The sequence below is a fragment of the Pseudophryne corroboree genome, unplaced genomic scaffold (assembly GCF_028390025.1).
Source record: "Pseudophryne corroboree isolate aPseCor3 unplaced genomic scaffold, aPseCor3.hap2 scaffold_1709, whole genome shotgun sequence".
Taxonomy (NCBI): Eukaryota; Metazoa; Chordata; class Amphibia; order Anura; family Myobatrachidae; genus Pseudophryne; species Pseudophryne corroboree.
Genome location: NW_026968345.1, coordinates 80,415 through 99,435, shown reverse-complemented (window position 1 = coordinate 99,435; position 19,021 = coordinate 80,415). Strand labels below are relative to the sequence as shown.

Sequence of the window (19,021 nt, the reverse complement as noted above, 5' to 3'; positions counted from 1 at the left end):
ACAATTGCAGCAAGAAGGCCAGGTACCCTACACCATAACAGGGGTTTTCGAAATTTTGACTTGTCTACTTAAAGATCACCAAAATCTGATAACAAGGTCAATTACATCCCTGGGTGGGATTGAACCACAAACCTTTTGGTTAATAGCCGTACACACTAACTGATTGCGCCAGAGCGACACTTTGCAAAAGTACATACTGACAAAGGCTAATAAGCATTCTCATGCTGCTTTCTCATGTGGAAGTCTGTTTAATGTGAAAACAAGGTGATATCTAATTAGCACACAGGTAAGGAATTAAGAAAATCTTTATTTAAGGGTGAAGATGTTTCTCACAAAATTTTTGCCCCAATGCATCATTGAAATTCAAGCTGGAAAGATGATTTTAATATATCACTTGTACATTTTGTATTGCTCTTCTGGTGACAATGTAGTTTGTTTTTGTCAATTACCATTTTAATAATAGGGTAAAGAAAATTAAGTGGATTTTTGAAAGAAAACAATACTGTCAATATACTATTAAAACAAATTAAAATGGTACAAGTTATTGTACTTTAAGTAAAAATAAAAGCTAAAATATCAATCCCAGTTTTGGATTACTTTAAATGGACTGCAGATCTCTCTTGGCCTGGACCTATGGGGGTCAAATGCAGGACATTGCATGTCAGCCATGTTGTCACATCTCGGCTGAAAGAATACAAAATTATATATATACAGTCACTTGAAAACATTATTGGTGATTATTCCTGCAGGTAATCACCACACCTTAGATCACATATAATTTGTGATCCTCCTTTCTCTATTCAAACGTGACAGCAAGGCTCACCCATTGCACTCTGGGTGTGCTGCTCCTGCGATTTCCCCAAATGTGGGAAACTTGACTGCATAATTTGTGTTTCCCCTGGTCGGCTCTCGTATAATTCAGATCTCTTTGTCTCAGGTCTCTCTCCAGCCTAGTTTGCTGTCTGTTTCCACTTCTCTTTTCTTGAGCTGCTCCCTTCTATGCCCTTGCGCACTATCCTGACTTCTCCCGTCTGCTTACTTTGTGCCTTCCAATGCACAATGCAAACTACAGGTAGTGCTGCAGGGCCCACACCCTTTTACTTGCCGTACAGAGCAGCTCTGGAGCTGTTACAGAGCCCAGCTGCTGCAAGAAATCAGCTTGAATGCTTCAGGGGCTGAGGCATAGCCAACATGAGCCCCACACCGAAGGAGGGTGGAGGTGTTTAATGCGGACTAGGGGTCATCCAAGCGCCGCAAAAGGCCGCCATGCCCTGCACGCCCCTTTTCTCTTTTCACATGCAGACGAGGGTTGAAGCCAACTTTGACCCACTGCTTGGATGACATCACCATATGCAAATCCATCTGCTGCAGGCCTTCCCCCAGGAATGCTTGCACTAGTTGTTGCATTTGGTTTGTTGTTTGGGGTTGCTTCAGTATTAGGCAGCCTTCTGCCCTCCCATGTTCATCTGAAAATATGTGTTCTCCCTGCAGTTGTTGTCCCCAGATGAGAGTTCCCTTGTGCTGCCTCAGTTGAATCTCCTTTACTTGACAGAGATGTGCCTGAGCAGCGGCCCTCCCCAGCCCTATCCCAAATCATACTTATTTTGCATAGGCGATACCATGGTCATGAAGATTGTTTTCCCAGGGTGAGGTTCATTCATTGCATTCTGGGTATGCTGACCCCTGTGATTTCCCCAAATGTGGGAAACTCGACTGCATTATTTGTGGTAGTGGGGGACTGTGTTTGTGCTTTCCTCTGGTCAGCTTTGGTAAAAGTCAGATTTCTTTGTCTCAGATCTTCCTCTAGCCTTGTTCTTCTTTCGAGAGTTCCCTTGTGCTGCCTCAGTTGGATCTCCTTCACTTGACAGGGGGGTACCCGAGCAGCGACCCTCCCCAGCTCTAGCCCAAATCCTACTTACCTGCCAGGTGAGATACTATGATCATGAAGGTGCTTCTCCCAGGGCAAGGCTCACCCATTGCACTCTGGGTGTGCTGCTCCTGCGATTTCCCCAAATGTGGGAAACTTGACTGCATAATTTGTGTTTCCCCTGGTCGGCTCTCGTATAGTTCAGATCTCTTTGTCTCAGGTCTCTCTCCAGCCTAGTTTGCTGTCTGTTTCCACTTCTCTTTTTTTGAGCTGCTCCCTTCTATGCCCTTGCGCACTATCCTGACTTCTCCCGTCTGCTTACTTTGTGCCTTCCAATGCACAATGCAAACTACAGGTAGTGCTGCAGGGCCCACACCCTTTTACTTGCCGTACAGAGCAGCTCTAGAGCTGTTTCAGTGCCCAGCTGCTGCAAGAAATCAGCTTGTATGCTTCAGGGGCTGGGGCATAGCCAACATGAGCCCCACACCGAAGGAGGGTGGAGGTGTTTAATGCGAACTAGGGGTCATCCAAGCGCCGCAAAAGGCCGCCATGCCCTGCACGCCGCTTTTCTCTTTTCATATGCAGACGAGGGTTGAAGCCAACTTTGACCCACTGCTTGGATGACATCACCATATGCAAATCCATCTGCTGCAGGCCTTCCCCCAGGAATGCTTGCACTAGTTGTTGCATTTGGTTTGTTGTTTGGGGGTGCTTCAGTATTAGGCAGCCTTCTTCCCTCCCATGTTCATCTGAAAATATGTGTTCTCCCTGCAGTTGTTGTCCCCAGATGAGAGTTCCCTTGTGCTGCCTCAGTTGAATCTCCTTTACTTGACAGAGATGTGCCTGAGCAGCGGCCCTCCCCAGCCCTATCCCAAATCATACTTATTTTGCATAGGAGATACCATGGTCATGAAGATTGTTCTCCCAGGGTGAGGTTCATTCATTGCATTCTGGGTATGCTGACCCCTGTGATTTCCCCAAATGTGGGTAACTCGACTGCATTATTTGTTGTAGTGGGGGACTGTGTTTGTGTTTTCCTCTGGTCAGCTCTGGTAAAAGTCAGATTTCTTTGTCTCAGATCTTCCTCTAGCCTTGTTCTTCTTTCGAGAGTTCCCTTGTGCTGCCTCAGTTGGATCTCCTTCACTTGACAGGGGGGTGCCCGAGCAGCGACCCTCCCCAGCTCTAGCCCAACTCCTACTTACCTGCCAGGTGAGATACTATGATCATGAAGGTGCTTCTCCCAGGGCAAGGCTCACCCATTGCACTCTGGGTGTGCTGCCCCTGCGATTTCCCCAAATGTGGGAAACTTGACTGCAGAATTTGTGTTTCCCCTGGTCGGCTCTTGTATAATTCAGATCTCTTTGTCTCAGGTCTCTCTACAGCCTAGTTTGCTGTCTGTTTCCACTTCTTTTTTCTTGAGCCCCTCCCTTTTATACCCTTGTGCACTATCCTGACTTCTCCTCCTGTCTGCTTACTTTGTGCCTTCCAATGCACAATGCAAACTACAGGTAGTGCTGCAGGGCCCACACCCTTTTACTTGCCTTACAGAGCAGCTCTGGAGCTGTTACAGTGCCAAGCTGCTGCAAGAAATCAGCTTGAATGCTTCAGGGGCTGGGGCATGGCCAACATGAGACCCACACCGAAGGAGGGTGGGGGTGTTTAATGCAAACTAAGGGTCATCCAAGCACCGCAAAAGGCCGCCATGCCCTGCACGCCCCTTTTCTCTTTTCATATGCAGACGAAGGTTGAAGCCAACTTTGACCCACTGCTTGGATGACATCACCATATGCAAATCAATCTGCGGCAGGCCTTCCCCCAGGAATGCTTGCACTAGTTGTTGCATTTGGTTTGTTGTTTGGGGGTGCTTCAGTATTAGGCAGCCTTCTGCCCTCCCATGTTCATCTGAAAATATGTGTTCTCCCTGCAGTTGTTGTCCCAGATGAGAGTTCCCTTGTGCTGCCTCAGTTGAATCTCCTTTACTTGACAGAGATGTGCCTGAGCAGCGGCCCTCCCCAGCCCTATCCCAAATCATACTTATTTTGCATAGGAGATACCATGGTCATGAAGATTATTCTCCCAGGGTGAGGTTCATTCATTGCATTCTGGGTATGCTGACCCCTGTGATTTCCCCAAATGTGGGTAACTCGACTGCATTATTTGTGGTAGTGGGGGACTGTGTTTGTGTTTTCCTCTGGTCAGCTCTGGTAAAAGTCAGATTTCTTTGTTTCAGATCTTCCTCTAGCCTTGTTCTTCTTTCGAGAGTTCCCTTGTGCTGCCTCAGTTGGATCTCCTTCACTTGACAGGGGGGTGCCCGAGCAGCGACCCTCCCCAGCTCAAGCCCAACTCCTACTTACCTGCCAGGTGAGATACTATGATCATGAAGGTGCTTCTCCCAGGGCAAGGCTCACCCATTGCACTCTGGGTGTGCTGCCCCTGCGATTTCCCCAAATGTGGGAAACTTGACTGCAGAATTTGTGTTTCCCCTGGTCGGCTCTCGTATAATTCAGATCTCTTTGTCTCAGGTCTCTCTCCAGCCTAGTTTGCTGTCTGTTTCCACTTCTTTTTTCTTGAGCCCCTCCCTTTTATACCCTTGTGCACTATCCTGACTTCTCCTCCTGTCTGCTTACTTTGTGCCTTCCAATGCACAATGCAAACTACACACCCTTTTACTTGCCTTACAGAGCAGCTCTGGAGCTGTTACAGTGCCAAGCTGCTGTAAGAAATCAGCTTGAATGCTTCAGGGGCTGGGGCATTGGCAACATGAGCCCCACACCGAAGGAGGGTGGGGGTGTTTAATGCGAACTAAGGGTCATCCAAGCGCCGCAAAAGGCCGCCATGCCCTGCATACCCCTTTTCTCTTTTCATATGCAGATGAGGGTTCCAGCCAACTTTGGCCCACTGCTTGGATGACATCACCGTATGCAAATCCGTCTTCTGCAGAACTTCCCCCAGGAATGCTTGTACTAGTTGTTGCATTTGGTTTGTTGTTTGGGGGTGCTTCAGTATTAGGCAGCCTTCTGCCCTCCCATGTTCATCTGAAAATATGTGTTCTCCCTGCAGTTGTTGTCCCCAGATGAGAGTTCCCTTGTGCTGCCTCAGTTGAATCTCCTTTACTTGACAGAGATGTGCCTGAGCAGCGGCCCTCCCCAGCCCTATCCCAAATCATACTTATTTTGCATAGGCGATACCATGGTCATGAAGATTGTTCTCCCAGGGTGAGGTTCATTCATTGCATTCTGGGTATGCTGACCCCTGTGATTTCCCCAAATGTGGGAAACTCGACTGCATTATTTGTGGTAGTGGGGGACTGTGTTTGTGCTTTCCTCTGGTCAGCTCTGGTAAAAGTCAGATTTCTTTGTCTCAGATCTTCCTCTAGCCTTGTTCTTCTTTCGAGAGTTCCCTTGTGCTGCCTCAGTTGGATCTCCTTCACTTGACAGGGGGTGCCCGAGCAGCAATCCTCCACAGCTCTGGCCCAACTCCTACTTACCTGCCAGGTGAGATACTATGATCTTCACTGTTAGGGCAATCAGGATGTGGAATTCCCTGCCAGGGAAGGTGGTAATGGCGGACTCTGTAATTGGATTTAAAAAAGGAATGGATAAATTTCTGAATGAAAAAGCTATCCAAGGTTATAATACTTAAAATATCAACATGGTTAATCCGGGGGTAACATGAGTTGTAGTAGCTAAGTAGTCATATAACATTATTCAGCAAGTATGTAGAATCATCACAACTTAAAACAGGTTGAACACGATGGGCAATTTGCCTCTATTCAACCTCAAAAACTATGTTACTATATGTTACTATATTACTATGTTACTGTAGTATACAGAACACCACAATGCAATGAGCAGGGATAGTGAGCACTGATGAGGATACTAGAACTGACACTGAGCAGCAAGATGCAGCACTGGACTATTAGTAATGTACTGTAGTATGCTGAGCACAACAATGCAGCACAAGACAATGAGCAGTGATACTGAGCACTGATGAGGATACTACTGAGAACTGACACTGAGCAGGAGAGACACACTACTAGTATTACTGAGCAGCAATAAGTATCCACTGATACTGAGCACTGATATTGAGATTTCCACTGAGAGAACATAGCCACGTCCTCTCCGCTCTCTCTTCAATGCACGAGTAAAAATGGCGGCAACGCGCAGCTCTTTATATGGAATCCGAATCTCGCGAGAATCCGACAGCGGGATGATGACATTTTCCCTTGTTCAGGTTTTCCGAGTCAGGCGGGAACAACCGAGCCTGCCTCGTACCAGTGTAAACCACGTGGAGTTCGTGGGGAATTCGGTTCTCGGAGAACCGAACCCGCTCCTCTCTACCTTATACCCATCAATTTTTTTTATTTTCAATCTAAGCCCCTGCAGTTTTCTGTAAGCATCTGCTTTGCTATGATGATCAACAAGTCACAAGGGCAAACACTCAGGGCTTGAGGCGTAGATCTTAGGACCAGCTGCTACAAGCATGGCAGAGGTGTCACTATCACTGGTGACACCCAGAGAGGTGGCGAGGGAGATTGTAATGCAGTGCGCGCAGATAAGCAGCGCAATGGTAAAAAGGAGGCATGGTTTCATAGGTAGGGGCGTTGCCTGGTGGCCTGAATCTACATTTTGTTGCTCCGGGTGTCCCGGGGGTTGGGGGCTGCACCGGGGACTAGTGTGTGAGCGGTGCTGGCTCCTGCACAGTGACATGGCATGGCCACTAGAGATGTGCACCGGAAATTTTTCGGGTTTTGTGTTTTGGTTTTGGGTTCGGTTCCGCGGCCGTGTTTTGGGTTCGAACGCGTTTTGGCTAAACCTCACCGAATTTTTTTTGTCGGATTCGGGTGTGTTTTGGATTCGGGTGTTTTTTTCAAAAAACCCTAAAAAACAGCTTAAATCATAGAATTTGGGAGTCATTTTGATCCCAAAGTATTATTAACCTCAATAACCATAATTTCAACTCATTTTCAGTCTATTCTTAACACCTCACACCTCACAATATTATTTTTAGTCCTAAAATTTGCACCGAGGTCGCTGGATGACTAAGCTCAGTGACCCAAGTGGCCGACACAAACACCTGGCCCATCTAGGAGTGGCACTGCAGTGTCACGCATGATGGCCCTTCCAAAAAACACTCCCCAAACAGCACATGACGCAAAGAAAAAAAGAGGCGCAATGAGGTAGCTGTGTGACTAAGCTCAGCGACCCAAGTGGCCGACACAAACACCTGGCCCATCTAGGAGTGGCACTGCAGTGTCACGCAGGATGGCCCTTCCAAAAAACACTCCCCAAACAGCACATGACGCAAAGAAAAAAAGAGGCGCAATGAGGTAGCTGTGTGACTAAGCTCAGCGACCCAAGTGGCCGACACAAACACCTGGCCCATCTAGGAGTGGCACTGCAGTGTCACGCAGGATGGCCCTTCCAAAAACACTCCCCAAACAGCACATGACGCAAAGAAAAAAAGAGGCGCAATGAGGTAGCTGTGTGACTAAGCTCAGCGACCCAAGTGGCCGACACAAACACCTGGCCCATCTAGGAGTGGCACTGCAGTGTCACGCAGGATGGCCCTTCCAAAAAACACTCCCCAAACAGCACATGACGCAAAGAAAAAAAGAGGCGCAATGAGGTAGCTGTGTGACTAAGCTCAGCGACCCAAGTGGACGACACAAACACCTGGCCCATCTAGGAGTGTCACTGCAGTGTCACGCAGGATTGCCCTTCCAAAAAACACTCCCCAAACAGCACATGACGCAAAGAAAAAAAGAGGCGCAATGAGGTAGCTGTGTGACTAAGCTCAGCGACCCAAGTGGCCGACACAAACACCTGGCCCATCTAGGAGTGGCACTGCAGTGTCACGCAGGATGGCCCTTCCAAAAAACACTCCCCAAACAGCACATGACGCAAAGAAAAATAAAAGAAAAAAGAGGTGCAAGGTGGAATTGCCTTGGGCCCTCCCACCCACCCTTATGTTGTATAAACAGGACATGCACACTTTAACCAACCCATCATTTCAGTGACAGGGTCTGCCACACGACTGTGACTGAAATGACGGGTTGGTTTGGACCCCCACCAAAAAAGAAGCAATTAATCTCTCCTTGCACAAACTGGCTCTATAGAGGCAAGATGTCCACCTCATCATCATCCTTCGATTCATCACCGTGTACATCCCCCTCCTCACAGATTATCAATTCGTCCCCACTGGAATCCACCATCTCAGCTCCCTGTGTACTTTGTGGAGGCAATTGCTGCTGGTCAATGTCTCCACGGAGAAATTGATTATAATTCATTTTAATGAACATCATCTTCTCCACATTTTCTGGAAGTAACCTCGTACGCCGATTGCTGACAAGGTGAGCGGCGGCACTAAACACTCTTTCGGAGTACACACTTGTGGGAGGGCAACTTAGGTAGAATAAAGCCAGTTTGTGCAAGGGCCTCCAAATTGCCTCTTTTTCCTGCCAGTATACGTACGGACTGTCTGACGTGCCTACTTGGATGCGGTCACTCATATAATCCTCCACCATTCTTTCAATGGTGAGAGAATCATATGCAGTGACAGTAGACGACATGTCCGTAATCGTTGGCAGGTCCTTCAGTCCGGACCAGATGTCAGCATCAGCAGTCGCTCCAGACTGCCCTGCATCACCGCCAGCGGGTGGGCTCGGAATTCTGAGCCTTTTCCTCGCACCCCCAATTGCGGGAGAATGTGAAGGAGGAGCTGTTGACCGATCAAGTTCCGCTTGACTTGATAATTTTCTCACCAGCAGGTCTTTGAACCCCTGCAGACTTGTGTCTGCCGGAAAGAGAGATACAACGTAGGTTTTAAATCTAGGATCGAGCACGGTGGCCAAAATGTAGTGCTCTGATTTCAACAGATTGACCACCCGTGAATCCTGGTTAAGCGAATGAAGGGCTCCATCCACAAGTCCCACATGCCTAGCGGAATCGCTCTGTCTTAGCTCCTCCTTCAATGTCTCCAGCTTCTTCTGCAAAAGCCTGATGACGGGAATGACCTGACTCAGGCTGGCAGTGTCTGAACTGACTTCACGTGTGGCAAGTTCAAAAGGTTGCAGAACCTTGCACAACGTTGAAATCATTCTCCACTGCGCTTGAGACAGGTGCATTCCACCTCCTATATCGTGGTCAGATGTATAGGCTTGAATGGCCTTTTGCTGCTCCTCCATCCTCTGAAGCATATAGAGGGTTGAATTCCACCTCGTTACCACTTCTTGCTTCAGATGATGGCAGGGCAGGTTCAGGCGTTTTTGGTGTTGCTCCAGTCTTCTGTACGTGGTGCCTGTACGCCGAAAGTGTCCCGCAATTCTTGTGGCCACCGACAGCATCTCTTGCACGCCCCTGTCGTTTTTTAAATAATTCTGCACCACCAAATTCAAGGTATGTGCAAAACATGGGACGTGCTGGAATTTGCCCAGATATAATGCACGCACAATATTGCTGGTGTTGTCCGATGCCACAAATCCACAGGAGAGTCCAATTGGGGTAAGCCATTCTGTGATGATCTTCCTCAGTTGCCGTAAGAGGTTTTCAGCTGTGTGCGTATTCTGGAAAGCGGTGATACAAAGCGTAGCCTGCCTAGGAAAGAGTTGGCGTTTGCGAGATGCTGCTACTGGTGCCGCCGCTGTTGTTCTTGCGGCGGGAGTCAATACATCTACCCAGTGGGCTGTCACAGTCATATAGTCCTGAGTCTGCCCTACTCCACTTGTCCACATGTCCGTGGTTAAGTGGACATTGGGTACAACTGCATTTTTTAGGACACTGGTGAGTCTTTTTCTGAGGTCTGTGTACATTTTCGGTATCGCCTGCCTAGAGAAATGGAACCTAGATGGTATTTGGTACCGGGGACACAGTACCTCAATCAAGTCTATAGTTGGCTCTGAAGTAATGATGGATACCGGAACCACGTTTCTCACTGCCCAGGATGCCAAGGCCTCAGTTATCCGCTTTGCAGCAGGATGACTGCTGTGATATTTCATCTTCCTTGCAAAGGACTGTTGGACAGTCAATTGCTTGGTGGAAGTAGTAAAAGTGGTCTTACGACTTCCCCTCTGGGATGACCATCGACTCCCAGCAGCAACAACAGCAGCGCCAGCAGCAGTAGGCGTTACACTCAAGGATGCATCGGAGGAATCCCAGGCAGGAGAGAACTCGTCAGAATTGCCAGTGACATGGCCTGCAGGACTATTGGCATTCCTGGGGAAGGAGGAAATTGACACTGAGGGAGTTGGTGGGGTGGTTTGCGTGAGCTTGGTTACAAGAGGAAGGGATTTACTGGTCAGTGGACTGCTTCCGCTGTCGCCCAAAGTTTTTGAACTTGTCACTGACTTATGATGAATGCGCTGCAGGTGACGTATAAGGGAGGATGTTCCGAGGTGGTTAACGTCCTTACCCCTACTTATTACAGCTTGACAAAGGCAACACACGGCTTGACACCTGTTGTCCGCATTTCTGTTGAAATACTTCCACACCGAAGAGCTGATTTTTTTGGTATTTTCACCAGGCATGTCAATGGCCATATTCCTCCCACGGACAACAGGTGTCTCGCCGGGTGCCTGACTTAAACAAACCACCTCACCATCAGAATCCTCCTTGTCAATTTCCTCCCCAGCGCCAGCAACACCCATATCCTCCTCATCCTGGTGTACTTCAACACTGACATCTTCAATCTGACTATCAGGAACTGGACTGCGGGTGCTCCTTCCAGCACTTGCAGGGGGCATGCAAATGGTGGAAGGTGCATGCTCTTCACGTCCAGTGTTGGGAAGGTCAGGCATCGCAACCGACACAATTGGACTCTCCTTGTGGATTTGTGATTTTGAAGAACGCACAGTTCTTTGCTGTGCTTTTGCCAGCTTAAGTCTTTTCATTTTTCTAGCGAGAGGCTGAGTGCTTCCATCCTCATGTGAAGCTGAACCACTAGCCATGAACATAGGCCAGGGCCTCAGCCGTTCCTTGCCACTCCGTGTGGTAAATGGCATATTGGCAAGTTTACGCTTCTCCTCCGACGATTTTTATTTAGATTTTTGAGTCCTTTTTTTACTGATCTTTTGTGTTTTGGATTTTACATGCTCTGTACTATGACATTGGGCATCGGCCTTGGCAGACGACGTTGATGGAATTTCATCGTCTCGGCCATGACTAGTGGCAGCAGCTTCAGCACGAGGTGGAAGTGGATCTTGATCTTTCCCTATTTTTGGAACCTCAACATTTTTGTTCTCCATATTTTAATAGGCACAACTAAAAGGCACCTCAGGTAAACAATGGAGATGGATGGATACTAGTATACTTATGGATGACGAGTGACTGACGACACAGAGGTAGCTACAGCCGTGGACTACCGTACTGCGTCTGCTAGTATAGAGATGATAATTAATGATATAAAAAAAAAATATATATAACTACTGTAGGTATATATAATATAATGACGGACCTGGTGGACACTGTCAGCAGACTGCTAAACTACTAGTATGAAGAAGATAGAAAAAAACTTCCACCACAGGTAGGTAGGTATACAATTATGGACGAGCACTGACGACACAGAGATAGCCACAGCCGTGGACTACCGTACTGCGTCTGCTAGTATAGAGATGATAATTAATGATATAAAAAAAAATATATATAACTACTGTAGGTATATATAATATAATGACGGACCTGGTGGACACTGTCAGCAGACTGCTAAACTACTAGTATGAAGAAGATAGAAAAAAAAAACCACCACAGTTAGGTATACAATTATGGACGAGTGACGACACAGAGGTAGGTACAGCCGTGAACTACCGTACTGCGTCTGCTAGTATAGATAATATACTAAATATATTACTACTGTAGGTATATAATATAATGACGGACCTGGTGGACACTGTCAGCAGACTCCTAAACTACTAGTATGAAGAAGATAGAAAAAAAAACCCCACCACAGGTAGGTATACAATTATGGACGAGCACTGACGACACAGAGGTAGGTACAGCCGTGGACTACCGTACTGCGTCTGCTAGTATAGATAATATAATAAATATATTACTACTGTAGGTATATAATATAATGACGGACCTGGTGGACACTGTCAGCAGACTGCTAAACTACTAGTATGAAGAAGATAAAAAAAAAACCCACCACAGGTAGGTAGGTATACAATTATGGACGAGCACTGACGACACAGAGATAGCCACAGCCGTGGACTACCGTACTGCGTCTACTAGTATAGATAATATAATAAATATATTACTACTGTAGGTATATAATATAATGATGGACCTGGTGGACACTGTCAGTAGACTCCTAAACTACTAGTATGAAGAAGATAGAAAAAAAAAACCCACCACAGGTAGGTAGGTATACAATTATGGACGAGCACTGACGACACAGAGATAGCCACAGCCGTGGACTACCGTACTGCGTCTGCTAATATAGAGATGATAAAGATGAAAAAAAAAATATAACACTACTGCAGATAAATATTTATATAATATATGTATGACGGACCTGCTGGACACTGTCAGCAGAATGCGTTTATAGAATAAAAAAAAAACACCACAGGAGTGTTTAACTTTTTCAGGCAGACAATATACTGGTGGTCACACTGGCAGCAAAAGTGTTCACTGTACTCCTGCTATAACTGCTCCCCAGTCTCCCCCACAATTAAGCTGTGTGAGCAGTGAGCACTCAGCACAGTCAGATATACATAGATGATATATCATGCAGCACACTGAGGCTGAGCACAGATATGGTATGTGTATCGTTTTTTTTCAGGCAGAGAACGGATTATAAATAATAAAACTGGTGGTCACTATCAGCAAAACTCTACACTACTGAGTACTCCTGACAAGTTCAACTGCTCCCCAAATTAGTAGTAAATCAAATGTCACTCGTCTCTATCTTCTAATCTAAACGGAGAGGACGCCAGCCACGTCCTCTCCCTATCAATCTCAATGCATGTGTGAAAATGGCGGCGACGCGCGGCTCCTTATATAGAATCCAAGTCTCGTGAGAATCCGACAGCGGGATGATGACGTTCGGGCGCGCTCGGGTTAACCGAGCAAGGCGGGAGGATCCGAGTCTGCTCGGACCCGTGCAAAAAAGGGTGAAGTTCGGGCGGGTTCGGATTCCGAGGAACCGAACCCGCTCATCTCTTATGGCCACCCAGCATGACGCCTCCCTTCTTGACCATGCTGTAATTGCAGTCGCACTGCAGTTCAGCGTGATCATAAAAAATGGTGTAGCCTCCTGCTGGTGCAGACTGTATGTGCGCGCAGGAAGCCGCCACCATTTTTGTGATCACAGCGGCTGAATGTGATGTCATACAGCCGCTGTGACCACGCCCCCTGTGTCTCCTCCATTGCAGACCCCATTTTGAAGCCTTGCCCCCGCACCGCTCCATCCCTGACTTGGAAATGGAGTGTTGCTGACCCCCCTCTCCCCCCCTGCCCCGATTGACAGGCAGAGGCGATCGCATTCTCTGCGGGGTGCCGCAGAAAATGCAGGCACATGCGTATGCTCTTAGCAATTTTTGCAGTTGGATCACTTATTGTGATTGCAATCCAACCTGAATCAGGCCCTATTACCTATCACAATGCGCTGCGGGCAGTACAAAATTGGTTTAATATAGGAGAAAAACCCCCAGACCTGTGCTCCTTAACTGTACCTGGTGGCTAGTGGAGCGGCTGCCCAGTAATCAGTGTCCACGCCAGTGCGCACACGGTCCACCCCCTACGGCCACGCTCCCCTTCATCAGCGGCCTCGTGATCCGGAAGGGCGGTGTGTGTGTGACTGACCTTAGGAAGAAACCGGAGCCTCCGCTGCAGTGACCCAGCAACCAGGGCACGGGAGTATACAGCGCCGCTGGGAGTGATGAAGCTGTAGTAAAGATGTCTATTAGACCTAGCCTGCTGCAGCCCTTGTAGATTCTCATAAAACAAGTTCTTCTTTTCTTGTCAAAATGAATAGCTAAGAATAGGCTGCCTGAGGCAGGCCCCTGTTAAGTGGCCTGCTACTGAAGGCACCAACTACAAACTGAGCTCCCTGTTCATGGAAGCGGGGTTATAGAGGAGGATGCACTGAGCATCTTGGGAACAGTCAAAAGCTTTGAGCCGGTTGGTGCCTCAGATCAAGATCCTACTCTACACCCCAATGTGAATCCTTGTGGAGTCCTGTGTACCCCACAGAAGAAATTAATGTGTCACACCCATTGGCAGCAACCTTAGAATAGCTGCTGATGGGCACAATTGAGAAAGGAAGGGGGGGGGACATTTGAATCCAGCACATAGATGCAATTCAAATATGTAATTTGTACCTTCCTATTTTAAAATATAATGGATGAACTTCACCCTGTGAGAACAATCTTCATGATCAAGAGATCTCATATGCAAAATAAGTATGAGTTGGGATAGGGCTGGGGAGGGTGGCTGCTCGGCCCCTCCCCCGTCAAGTTAAGGAGATTCAACTGAGGAAGCACAAGGGAACTCTCGTCTGGGGACAACAACTGCAGGGAGACCACATCTTTTCAGATGAACATGGGAGGGCGGAAGGCTGCCTAATACTGAAGCACCATCAAATATCAAACCATATGCAACAACTAGTACAAGCATTCCTGGGGGAAGGTCTGCAGCAGACGGATTTGCATACGGTGATGTCATCCAAGCAGTGGGCCAAAGTTGGCTGGAACCCTCATTTGCATATGAAAAGAGAAAAGGGGCATGCAGGGCATGGCGGCCTTTTGCGGTGCTTGGATGACCCCTAGTTCGCATTAAACACCCCCACCCTCCTTTGGTGTGGGGCTCATGTTGGCTATGCCCCAGCCCCTGAAGCATTCAAGCTGATTTCTTGCAGCAGCTGGGCACTGTAACAGCTCCAGAGCTGCTCTGTAAGGCAACTAAAAGGGTGTGGGCCCTGCAGCACTACCTGTAGTTCGCATTGTGTGTTGGAAGGCACAAAGTAAGCAGACGGGAGAAGTCAGGATAGTGCGCAAGGGCATAGAAGGCAGTGGCTCCAGAAAAGAGAAGTGGAAACAGACAGCAAACTAGGCTGGAGAGAGACCTGAGACAAAGAGATCTGAATTATACGAGAGCCGACCAGGGGAAACACAAATTATGCAATCAAGTTTCCCACATTTGGGGAAATCGCAGGAGCAGCACACCCAGAGTGCAATGGGTGAGCCTTGCCCTTGGAGAAGCACCTTCATGATCATAGTATCTCACCTGGCAGGTAAGTAGGAGTTGGGCTAGAGCTGGGGAGGGTCACTGCTCGGGCACCCCCCTGTCAAGTGAAGGAGATCCAACTGAGGCAGCACAAGGGTACTCTCGAAAGAAGAACAAGGCTAGAGGAATATATGAGACAAAGAAATCTGACTTTTACCAGAGCTGACCAGAGGAAAACACAAACACAGTCCCCCACTACCACAAAAAATGCAGGCGAGTTTCCCACATTTGGGGAAATCACAGGGGTCAGCATACCCAGAATGCAATGAATGAACCTCACCCTGGGAGAACAATCTTCATGACCATGGTGTCTCCTATGCAAAATAAGTATGATTTTGGATAGGGCTGGGAGGGCCGCTGCTCAGGCACATCTCTGTCAAGTAAAGGAGATTCAACTGAGGCAGCACAAGGGAACTCTCATCTGGGGACAACAACTGCAGGGAGAACACATATTTTCAGATGAACATGGGAGGGCAGAAGGCTACCTAAAACTGAAGCACCCCCAAACAACAAACCAAATGCAACAACTAGTGCAAGCATTCCTGGGGGAAGGCCTGCAGCAGATGGATTTGCATATGGTGATGTCATCCAAGCAGTGGGTCAAAGTTGGCTTCAACCCTCATCTGCATATGAAAAGAGAAAAGGGGCGTGCAGGGCATGGCGGCCTTTTGCGGTGCTTGGATGACCCCTAGTTCGCATTAAACACCCCCATCCACCTTTGGTGTGGGGCTCATGTTGGCCATGCCCCATCCCCTGAAGCATTCAAGCTGATTTCTTGCAGCAGCTGGGCACTGTAACAGCTCCAGAGCTGCTCTGTAAGGCAAGTAAAAGATTGTGTGGGCCCTGCAGCACTACCTGTAGTTTGCATTGTGCATTGGAAGGCACAAAGTAAGCAGACGGGAGGAGAAGTCAGGATAGTGCACAAGGGTATAGAAGGGAGGGGCTCAAGATAAAAGAAGTGGAAACAGACAGCAAACTAGGCTGGAGAAAGACCTGAGACAAAGAGATCTGAATTATACGAGAGCCGACCAGAGGAAACACAAATTATGCAGTCAAGTGTCCCACATTTGGGGAAATCGTAGGAGCAGCACACCCAGAGTGCAATGGGTGAGCCTTGCCCTGGGAGAAGCAACTTCCTGATCATAGTATCTCACCTGGCAGGTAAGTAGGAGTTGGGCTAGAGCTGGGGAGGGTCGCTGCTCGGGCACCCCCCTGTCAAGTGAAGGAGATCCAACTGAGGCAGCACAATGGAACTCTCGAAAGAAGAACAAGGCTAGAGGAAGATCTGAGACAAAGAAATCTGACTTTTACCAGAGCTGACCAGCGGAAAACACAAACACAGTCCCCCACTACAACAAATAATGCAGGCGAGTTTCCCACATTTGGGGAAATCACAGGGGTCAGCATACCCAGAATGCAATGAATGAACCTAACCCTGGGTGAACAATTTTCATGACCATGGTGTCTCCTATGCAAAATAAGTATGATTTGGGATAGGGCTGGGGAGGGCCGCTGCTCAGGCACATCTCTGTCAAGTAAAGGAGATTCAACTGAGGCAGCACAAGGGAACTCTCATCTGGGGACAACAACTGCAGGGAGAACACATATTTTCAGATGAACATGGGAGGGCAGAAGGCTGCCTAATACTGAAGCACCCCCAAACAACAAACCAAATGCAACAACTAGTGCAAGCATTCCTGGGGGAAGGCCTGCAGCAGATGGATTTGCATATGGTGATGTTATCCAAGCAGTGGGTCAAAGTTGGCTTCAACCCTCATCTGCATATTAAAAGAGAAAAGGGGCGTGCAGGGCATGGCAGCCTTTTCCGGTGCTTGGATGACCCCTAGATCGCATTAAACACCCCCACCCTCCTTTGGTGTGGGGCTCATGTTGGCCATGCCCCATCCCATGAAGCATTCAAGCTGATTTCTTGCAGCAGCTGGGCACTGTAACAGCTCCAGAGCTGCTCTGTAAGGCAAGTAAAAGGGTGTGGGCCCTGCAGCACTACCTGTAGTTTGCATTGTGCATTGGAAGGCACAAAGTAAGCAGACGGGAGGAGAAGTCAGGATAGTGCACAAGGGTATAGAAGGGAGGGGCTCAAGAAAAAAAGAAGTGGAAACAGACAGCAAACTAGGCTGGAGAGAGACCTGAGACAAAGAGATCTGAATTATACGAGAGCTGACCAGAGGAAACACAAATTATGCAGTCAAGTGTCCCACATTTGGGGAAATCGTAGGAGCAGCACACCCAGAGTGCAATGGGTGAGCCTTGCCCTGGGAGAAGCACCGTCCTGATTATAGTATCTCACCTGGGTGTGCTGCCCCTGCGATTTCCCCAAATGTGGGAAACTTGACTGCATAATTTGTGTTTCCCCTGGTCGGCTCTCATATAATTCAGATCTCTTTGTCTCAGGTCTCTCTCCAGCCTAGTTTGCTGTCTGTTTCCACTTCTTTTTTCTTGAGCCCCTCCCTTCTATACCCTTGTGAACTATCCTGACTTCTCCTCCTGTCTGCTTACTTTGTGCCTTCCAATGCACAATGCAAACTACAGGTAGTGCTGCAGGGCCCACACCCTTTTACTTGCCTTACAGAGCAGCTCTGGAGCTGTTACAGTGCCAAGCTGCTGCAAGAAATCAGCCTGAATGCTTCAGGGGCTGGGGCATGGCCAACATGAGCCCCACACCAAAGGAGGGTGGGGGTGTTTAATGCGAACTAAGGGTCATCCAAGCGCCGCAAAAGGCCATGGCGGCGCCCTGCATACCCCTTTTCTCTTTTCATATGCAGATGAGGGTTCCAGCCAACTTTGGCCCACTGCTTGGATGACATCACTGTATGCAAATCCGTCTTCTGCAGACCTTCCCCCAGGAATGCTTGTACTAGTTGTTGCATTTGGTTTGTTGTTTGGGGGTGCTTCAGTATTAGGCAGCCTTCTGCCCTCCCATGTTCATCTGAAAATATGTGTTCTCACTGCAGTTGTTGTCCCCAGATGGGAGTTCCCTTGTGCTGCCTCAGTTGAATCTCCTTTACTCTAAAACTTTTAAAACTTAGCAAAAGTGTTTACTAAATAGCTGCTCGGCAAAGTTGCAATGCCGAGACTCCCCGACCAGCTGCCCAGGATGAACCCACCTTTCTAGTAGAATGGGTCTTCACCTAATTCAGTAACGGCAATCCTGCCGTGGAATGAGCATGCTGAATCTTACCACAGATCCAGCGCATAATGGTCTACATGGAAGCAGGACACCCAATCCTGTTGGGAGCATACAGGACAAACAGAGCCTCTGTTTTCCTAATCTGAACCGTTCTGGTGACATAAATTTTCAAAGTTCTGACCACAGCCAGAGACTTTGACTCAACGAAGGTGTCAGTGGCCAAAGGCGCCATGTGGAAAGATGAACCACCTTCGGCAGAAATTGTTGACGTGTCCTCAATTCTGCTCTATCTTCATGAAAGATCAAATAAAGGCTCTTGTGATACTGCATGGTTTGTACTGTTTTCCATGTGCTCCCAGATCTTTCAAAAAAGAAGCATGGTCAAGAAAGTTCTGTTTGAAAAGAAACAACATTTACTGTCATTGTTATAGAATTTGGGAGAAAAAACAAGAAGAAATCTGCACTGTTGACGCACTGGACAGAATGAATGAAACATAAAATATAACCTTTATTAAGTATGTATTAGAATTGGATAAATATTAATATTATTATCCCAAACTGCAGTGAAACATAAAGGTTAAAATCACAGAACTAACATACATGTGCATAAGAAGAATAAAGAGATGTGAAAAAAAGGTTTAAAAAGCGTGTCCGTGTGTGATTATTTTTGAAGGCACAACCCTGGCGGGGTTGTTTATATAGATATATATGTTGCTAATAATCACTTTCTAGCATAATGTTATTAAATAGCTGTTAGTATCTATGTCGTCAGGTACCACTGGGTCGTAT

General features: G+C 47.7%; 12 non-coding genes across 12 annotated transcripts; 7 read left to right on the top strand and 5 right to left on the bottom strand.

Annotated features, from left to right (window-relative positions):
• The first annotated feature begins 1,595 nt into the window (after positions 1-1,595).
• LOC135002056 (U1 spliceosomal RNA) lies at positions 1,596-1,759 on the top strand. The gene has a single exon (XR_010203344.1). It is a non-coding gene; the product is annotated as a U1 spliceosomal RNA (small nuclear RNA).
• Positions 1,760-1,911: 152 nt separating this feature from the next.
• LOC135002050 (U1 spliceosomal RNA) lies at positions 1,912-2,074 on the top strand. Its single transcript, XR_010203338.1, has one exon. It is a non-coding gene; the product is annotated as a U1 spliceosomal RNA (small nuclear RNA).
• A 671-nt stretch (positions 2,075-2,745) lies between these two features.
• On the top strand, positions 2,746-2,909 carry LOC135002057 (U1 spliceosomal RNA). The gene has a single exon (XR_010203345.1). It is a non-coding gene; the product is annotated as a U1 spliceosomal RNA (small nuclear RNA).
• A 152-nt stretch (positions 2,910-3,061) lies between these two features.
• Positions 3,062-3,224, top strand: LOC135002052 (U1 spliceosomal RNA). The gene has a single exon (XR_010203340.1). It is a non-coding gene; the product is annotated as a U1 spliceosomal RNA (small nuclear RNA).
• A 673-nt stretch (positions 3,225-3,897) lies between these two features.
• Positions 3,898-4,061, top strand: LOC135002059 (U1 spliceosomal RNA). Its single transcript, XR_010203347.1, has one exon. It is a non-coding gene; the product is annotated as a U1 spliceosomal RNA (small nuclear RNA).
• Positions 4,062-4,213: 152 nt separating this feature from the next.
• Positions 4,214-4,376, top strand: LOC135002051 (U1 spliceosomal RNA). Its single transcript, XR_010203339.1, has one exon. It is a non-coding gene; the product is annotated as a U1 spliceosomal RNA (small nuclear RNA).
• A 655-nt stretch (positions 4,377-5,031) lies between these two features.
• Positions 5,032-5,195, top strand: LOC135002048 (U1 spliceosomal RNA). Its single transcript, XR_010203336.1, has one exon. It is a non-coding gene; the product is annotated as a U1 spliceosomal RNA (small nuclear RNA).
• A 9,741-nt stretch (positions 5,196-14,936) lies between these two features.
• On the bottom strand, positions 14,937-15,099 carry LOC135002054 (U1 spliceosomal RNA). Its single transcript, XR_010203342.1, has one exon. It is a non-coding gene; the product is annotated as a U1 spliceosomal RNA (small nuclear RNA).
• A 152-nt stretch (positions 15,100-15,251) lies between these two features.
• Positions 15,252-15,415, bottom strand: LOC135002058 (U1 spliceosomal RNA). The gene has a single exon (XR_010203346.1). It is a non-coding gene; the product is annotated as a U1 spliceosomal RNA (small nuclear RNA).
• Positions 15,416-16,090: 675 nt separating this feature from the next.
• LOC135002053 (U1 spliceosomal RNA) lies at positions 16,091-16,253 on the bottom strand. Its single transcript, XR_010203341.1, has one exon. It is a non-coding gene; the product is annotated as a U1 spliceosomal RNA (small nuclear RNA).
• A 152-nt stretch (positions 16,254-16,405) lies between these two features.
• LOC135002049 (U1 spliceosomal RNA) lies at positions 16,406-16,569 on the bottom strand. Its single transcript, XR_010203337.1, has one exon. It is a non-coding gene; the product is annotated as a U1 spliceosomal RNA (small nuclear RNA).
• Positions 16,570-17,244: 675 nt separating this feature from the next.
• LOC135002055 (U1 spliceosomal RNA) lies at positions 17,245-17,400 on the bottom strand. The gene has a single exon (XR_010203343.1). It is a non-coding gene; the product is annotated as a U1 spliceosomal RNA (small nuclear RNA).
• Positions 17,401-19,021: the final 1,621 nt, after the last annotated feature.